Here is a 7,041-nt window from a genome sequence, read left to right as displayed (position 1 = left end):
GAGAACTACCTTAAAACAGAATAAAGGAAAAGTCTAGTTTTAGTGGAATTATTTCTAAAGAGGAAAGGCTGTTTCAGATTTATCATCTTCTTGGAAAATCACTGCTGTTCAGATCTCCTCCATTGCAACAATCAATCACAGTACTTGGCTAACGATTTCTGAAACGCTAACGGAAAGAATGGATGAGGTTTGTAACTGCAACTGTTTGATGGGGAAGAGGAGATAAAGGGTTATGAGAGATGAAGGAAGGGCTCTCTGTCTTGCGCAGTCAGCACTCTCACCTTGGCAGGAGCTCACGAATATTGTCTTTTCATCCAGGAGGACTATTTCCCCCTCCCGGAGTCACCAGAATAGATCAATAATCATTTGGATGGAATCTGTTTCCCCTTTATATTCCAAGAGGCTGGGCTCATTGTTCAGGGGCCTATGCTAGAGCTGTTTGTTCCTGAGGTGCAAAATGATTCCACTAAATCTCCCTTGACATTTACCACAAGTTTCCATTTTCCTGCCTTCAGTGATATCTCTAATGACCTAAATAGGAAAGGAGCCAACTTCCAGGTAACAAATATTCTATAGCGGAGAGAGATGGATGATCAGGCAGCAGAAGATAAAGAATAAGAAGAGACACATCTACAGTAGAATGAGACTCCTGTTCTTTAAGCCAGTTTCAGCAAAAATAAAAAACACCACGGACTTAGACTGATTTGGTTCATATATTTTTATGGTATTTGTTAAGTACTTACTGAGTGCCGGCCACTGGGTCTGATACAAGTTAATCAGGTGAGAGCTCACCTCCTCCAGGAGGCCTTCCCAGACTGAGCCCCCTCCTTCCTCTCCCCCTCCTCCCCCTCCCCACCACCTTACCTCCTTCCCCTCCCCAGAGCACCTGTATATATGTTTGTACGTATTTATTATGCTATTTATTTTATTTGTACATATTTATTCTATTTATTTTATTTTGTTAAAATGTTTTGTTTTGTTCTCTGTCTCCCCCTTCTAGACTGTGAGCCCACTGTTGGGTAGGGACCGTCTCTATATGTTGCCAACTTGTACTTCCCAAGCGCTTAGTACAGTGCTTTGCACACAGTAAGCGCTCAATAAATGCGATTGAATGAATGAATGGACGCAGTCCATGTCCCACATGGATCTCACAGCCTTAATCCTCATTTTACAGATGAGGTAACTGAGGCACAGAGAAGTTAAGTGATTTACCCAAGATCACACAGCAAAGTGGCGGAGCTGGGATTAAAAACCAAGTCCCTGGTTATGTTTAAAGAGGTAATTGATCTGTAAAGAACTAGCATAGTGTAGTGGATAAAGCATGGGCCTGGACTCAGAAGGTCACGGGTTCTAATCTCAGCTCCACCACTTGTCTGCCAAGTGGCCTTGGGCAAATCTCTTCTCTACTTCAGTTATCTCATCTGTAAAATAGGGATTGAGACTGTGAGCCCCTCATGGAACAGGCACTGTGTACAATGCAATTCACTTGTATCCACCGCAGCATTTAGTATAGTGCCTGGAACATAGTAAGTGCTTAACGAATACCATTATCATTATTATTAGCTTCCTTTATTTTTATCGGCTTCTGAGTTCCCCCTACTTTTTCATCTTCCAGAATCATAGGTGATTTTGCTCTGAAATTCCTTCTGTCTCCTCTACTGAACAAAGAACTGATGACAAGGTTAGCATTCTGATCCCAGACCTGAAAGAAATTGTCTAAGAAACATGGTAATGCAAACAAATATAAGCCTGCTGTGGGCAGGAAATGTGTCTTGTTTGCTATTGTATTTTAATCTCCCAAGCACTTCGTACAGTGCTTTGCACGCAGTAAGCGCTCAATAAATGTGATTGATTGAATGAATGAATATGTGCCAGTTTTTCATTTTGAGTGAGAGACTAAAATAAGGTGGTGTTCTTAGTGGGCTGGAGTGTGGAAGTGGCAGGCAGACTTCCAAGAGCTAACGCATAAGAGAGATTTATTTTAGGTGTCTTCACCCCGATAGGAAACTCTTAGCTCTTTTTAGCCCTGCTTGAAGCCCCAAGGTCAGCTCAAAAACCTGAGCAGAGAGTGAGTGGCCTTTCATCTGTTTTCCAGCTGGTCTGTCCCTTATTAGGTACAGATAGTGTTCCTGACATCTCTGTGTCTGGTATTTTCATTTAAAGCCACAAGCTTCTCTCTGTTTCATCCCCTGCCATTGACTCTGAACTCAGCTTGGAAGTGACACCTGTTTTCTGAGGGAGCGGGGAGGGGAGCACAAGTACTCTGGAGTGTGTGTGTGTTTATGTGTGTATGGGTGGATTCTCCCTCAAAGAAAGGTTCTAGATTTGGACAAATGGCTTCCAATTCAGTTGTACTCTTCCAAGTACTTAATTCAGTGCTCTGCGCACAATAAGTGCTCAACAAACACCATAGATCGATTGAAATGCATTCAAATGATGGTACTGTGATACGTGGGGTGTTGGGTATAATACTCACATGCAGCCTGTGGCCTCAGTGTCTGGAATCTGCAAGGGCTAGCAGTAGCCACCCTGGACCTGGGATGAGCCTCCTTCAGAGTCCAGCCCAAAACACTCGGGGGTAGTAAATCATGGCTTTGCCCCACTCCTTCCTCCTATTGGAAACTCACATGGGGCAATGACTCTTCCCCCCATCCCCTTAGAGTTGGCACCTGTGAATGGAACCATTGGCAATCCTGTATGTGTTGTAGGAAGGTGCTCATTGCTCATCCCCCCTCTAGAATGTAAGCTTGCTGTGGGTAGGGAAGGTGTCTGTTGTACTGTTATATTGTACTCTCCCAAGCGCTTAGTACAGTGCACTGCACAATGAAAGTGCTCAATAAATATGATTGAATTTGTTTTTCATCATCACTATGACAGCTTTTCTCTTGCAAGAGTTTTATTCTTCAGCTATAGTGACAATGTAATAAGAAACCTAATTTTTCCTTATTACCGTGTTTCCAGTCCTGGGACCTGAAAAAAATGTGTTTCCTGTGGTTGTTTTAGGAAATGTGTGATTTAAATATAAAGAGGGGAAGCTTGTCACCTAGCTGGATTTCATTCCCTGTGGAATTAGGGATTTTAGAGCCTATGTGCACATTTATATTACCACTGGTGCTCAGGTTAATAATGCCATCTTAGTCTGTCTCCCCCTTCTAGACTGTGAGCCTGTTATTGGTAGGGACCATCTCTATGTGTTGCAGACTTGTACTTCCCAAGCGCTTAGTACGGTGCTCTGCACACAGTAAGCGCTCAATAAATACGATTGAATGAATGAATTAGAACTGAGGTGCTATATTCAGCATCTACTTTACCTTTGAACTGAGTGTTTCATCTCCTCAGGGTTTGCACCAAGTCTTGGGCACAAACCCCATTGTCTTTCTTCTCAGCTACCACCTAAGGAAAGCCAGAGTCAAGGTGATGATGATGATGATGATGATGATGGTATTTATTAAGCACTTACTATGTGCAAAGCACTGTTCTAAGCGCTGGGAAGGTTACAAGGTGATCAGGTTGTCCCACGGGGGCTCACAGTCTTAATCCCCATTTTACAGATGGGGTAACTGAGGCCCAGAGAAGTTAAGTGACTTGCCCAAAGCTGACAATTGATGGAGTTGGTATTTGAACCCATGACCTCTGACTCCAAATCCCGTGCTCTTTCCACTGAGCCACGCTGCCTCTAGGTGGGAGCTCATCCTTTTAGCTGATAACTTCATACACAAAAAAAGTGATGTGGAAAAGGTTTCACTGAGCAGCCTCTTGAGAACTGCCCTACTAACCTACCACCATGTTCCTCATGACTTTTTTAATCCGAGAAACAAAATCAAGGGAGAACTTTGTGTTTCTTCCGATATTCTACTGTTCTCTCAAAGTCGTCGTCTTCTCTGTTCTCTTCTCTGAGTGATAGGCATACATTCATATGTACATCCAAGCACTTTGTGTAGTGCTCTGCACACAGTAAGCACTCAATAAATATGATTGAATGAATGAATACATCCATCCATCCACACCTACAGATGAGGCTGGAGGAAGTGGGGGGCAAACAGGACAACTTTTCCAAGTTCTGTATAAAGTGGGTCATTGAGAAAGCCAGGGAATTCACAGCAACACAGAGATGTCAGTTCAGAGCTGACTCTGACCCTATCCCCATTCCCATCTCCACAACTGCACCAGCCCAGGTAAGGTTTCTCACCAGGAGGTAGTGGATTTTTGGGGTGGAGAAGTTGGGAAATAGAGGCAGAGTCCTTGGAAGCCACAGTGACCTATGGCCTCTAGACTGTAAGCGTGCTCAGTGTTGCAAAGTTTCAACATCTTCAGCCCTTGGGCTCTAAACCAGTAATCTGCTAAACTCTGGTACTAGGTCATTTGGGAAGTTTTCATCCATCTATAGAATGGACAAGGCAAGAAACTGACAGAAAATCGCTGCCAACGGAGTGGCTGTTTCGGAGCTGCTGGGTCTGAAGAGCCCAAGCTGCACTTCAGGGTATTGATTGGGATTAATGGAGTGGACTGACCTCCCTTCATGGCACTAATGTGCATTTAGCAATGCAGGTTTTAATTATGATGTTGCAACTTATTTGATAAAATACGCCGGGGGTAAAGCATTAAAAGATCACATGTCTATTCACGTCTAAGAAAATACATTTTTCTGCCAGCCTGGGTTTAGTTATTGCTGCCATTAGGGGGATTTTATTGGATGAGACATCCTGGGATAGCTAAAGTAATACTATATCAACTGTTGGGAGGGGATGAAAGCACGGGCATCTGTCTCTCAGAAGAAGCTGATTGGCCAGGGTCTTCCATTCACAAAACTAGAAGGCTCATCACAGGCATGGGTGAAAGAGAACTTTGCTTTAGATCCCAAGGTGAGAAAATTACCTTCTCTCACCCTGGAGCCCTGCTATCCTTATCAGAATGTCAGCTGATCCTGAGGCTCTAATGTCTTCTAGATCAGTGGTTCTTAATTCTTATTTCGTTGGCCACTGTAACATTTTTGAGGCCGTGCTTTTTAAAACACAGCTCTAAAAATGATAAATGGTTTTAAACTGATGTTACTTAGGCAAATGAAAATGTAATGAAACATGTGAAAAATGCAGCTTCAATCAATCGTATTTGTTGAGCGCTTGCTGGGTGCAGAGCACTGAACAAAGTGCTTGGGAGAAGACAACATAACAGAGTTGGTGGACACGTTTGCTGCTCACGATGACTTTACAGTCTGGAGGGGGATTTTTCCGAAGAGAAAATTTGTTATTTTGATTATTTGTTTTTGGCTATGCTAAAACATGATCAGCTGGTGGCACAGGAGTACCACAGCTGTGGACTTTTTTTTTTAATGCTAAAAAATGTTTGACGAGGGAAATATTCAGCATGGATTCTATTTGGAGAGGCCAGGAGCATACCCTTCTGGGAGTTGGTGCCCAGCTGCCCTGCCTGGCAGAGGGTCCCGGGTGGACTGCCTGATGCCGACAAGATTCTCGGGGAGGAGGAGGGACCTGCTTCTTGCCTGCTGCTGACTCTCTCAGTCCTCCCTCCCTCCATCCCTCCCCTGCCCCTAGCAGCACCGGGCAAGATGCTATAGGTTGCTGTACAAATCATGGTACCAAGGGTTGTGGCTGTGTATTTGGCGAGAAGACCCTCGCCCTTGGGTTTAGGCCCCTGCCTTGTGGTTTTAATGATCTCGGCCTCCTCCCCTGGCTTCAGAACTACATTTGGTTCCAGGGAGAGCCATATATATCTTTAGACTGTACGCTTGTTTTAGGTAGGCAACATGTCTACTGACTCAGTTGTATCGTACTTTCCCAAGTGCTTAGTACAGTACTCTGCACACCTTGAGAAGCAGCATCGCTTAGTGGTTAAAGAACAGGCCTGGGAGCCAGAAGACCTGGGTTCTAATCTCAGCTCTGCCACTTGCCTTCTGCGTGACCTTGGGCAAGTCACTTAAGTTCTCGGTGCCTCAGTTTCCTCACCTGTAAAATAGGGATTCAATACCTGTTCTCCCTCCTACGTGACTGTTAGCCCCATGTGGTACAGGCCTGCATCTTTCTGGATTAACTTGTATCTACAAGTTAAGGAAGCAGCGTGGCTCAGTGGAGAAGAGCACGGGCTTTGGAGTCAGAGGTCATGGGTTCAAACCCCGGCTCCGCCAATTGTCAGCTGTGTGACTTTGGGCAAGTCACTTAACTTCTCTGTGCCTCAGTTACCTCATCTGTAAAATGGGGCTTGAGACTGTGAGCCCCACGTGGGACAACCTGATCACCTTGTAACCTCCCCAGCACTTAGAACAGTGCTTTGCACATAGTAAACGCTTAATAAATGCCATTATTATTATACCCTAGGGTTTAGACAAGTGTTTGACACATCAATCAATCGATCTTACTTCTTGATCACTGACTGTACAGAGCACTGTACTAAGCACTCGGGAGAGTCTTGTCTTGTGGCATTGAGACATTTCTGTCCCATAGCGACACCATGGACACAGCTCTCCCAGAATGCCCCGCTCTCCATCTGTAATCGTTTTGGTAGTGTATCCATAGTTTTCTTGGTAAAAATATGGAAGTGGTTTACCATGGCCTCCTTCCACGCAGAAAAATTAAATCTCCACCTTTGATTCTCTCCCATGCCACTGCTGCCCAGCATGGTTGAGTTATGACTTGTAGCAGATTGCCTTCCACTCACTAGCCACTGCCCAAGCTAGGAATGGAATAAGTAGGCCTCTGCTTGACTCTCCCTCCCATAGCTGAGTCTGGTAGAGGACTGGAAACTCTCCAGGTGCGACCTTGAGAGGGGCACTTGGGAGAGTACAATATAATAATATAGCAATCACATTTCCTGCCCACAATGAGCTTACAATCTAGGGGGACACATAGTAAGCGCTTAACAAATACCATTAAAAAAGGTAAGCACTCAATAAATACAATTTATGAATCGATATGGTTCCCAAGCCATAGGTTGCCATAACCATATTAGGCCTTATTCGCTCTGCAACAAACCATTCTGATTACTACGAGATGTTTAGCCACTTTAGCCCAGGCTCCCTCAGGAACG

The 7,041-nt window shown here is 44.5% G+C and overlaps 1 non-coding gene across 1 annotated transcript; it reads right to left on the bottom strand.

Annotated features, from left to right (window-relative positions):
• Positions 1-6,645: 6,645 nt before the first annotated feature.
• Positions 6,646-6,783, bottom strand: LOC119931033. Its single transcript, XR_005451902.1, has one exon. It is a non-coding gene; the product is annotated as a small nucleolar RNA SNORA7 (small nucleolar RNA).
• Between the last annotated feature and the right edge of the window lie 258 nt (positions 6,784-7,041).

The sequence above is a fragment of the Tachyglossus aculeatus genome, chromosome 7 (genome assembly GCF_015852505.1).
Source record: "Tachyglossus aculeatus isolate mTacAcu1 chromosome 7, mTacAcu1.pri, whole genome shotgun sequence".
Lineage (NCBI taxonomy): Eukaryota > Metazoa > Chordata > Mammalia > Monotremata > Tachyglossidae > Tachyglossus > Tachyglossus aculeatus.
This window is presented reverse-complemented; position numbering and strand designations above follow the sequence as displayed.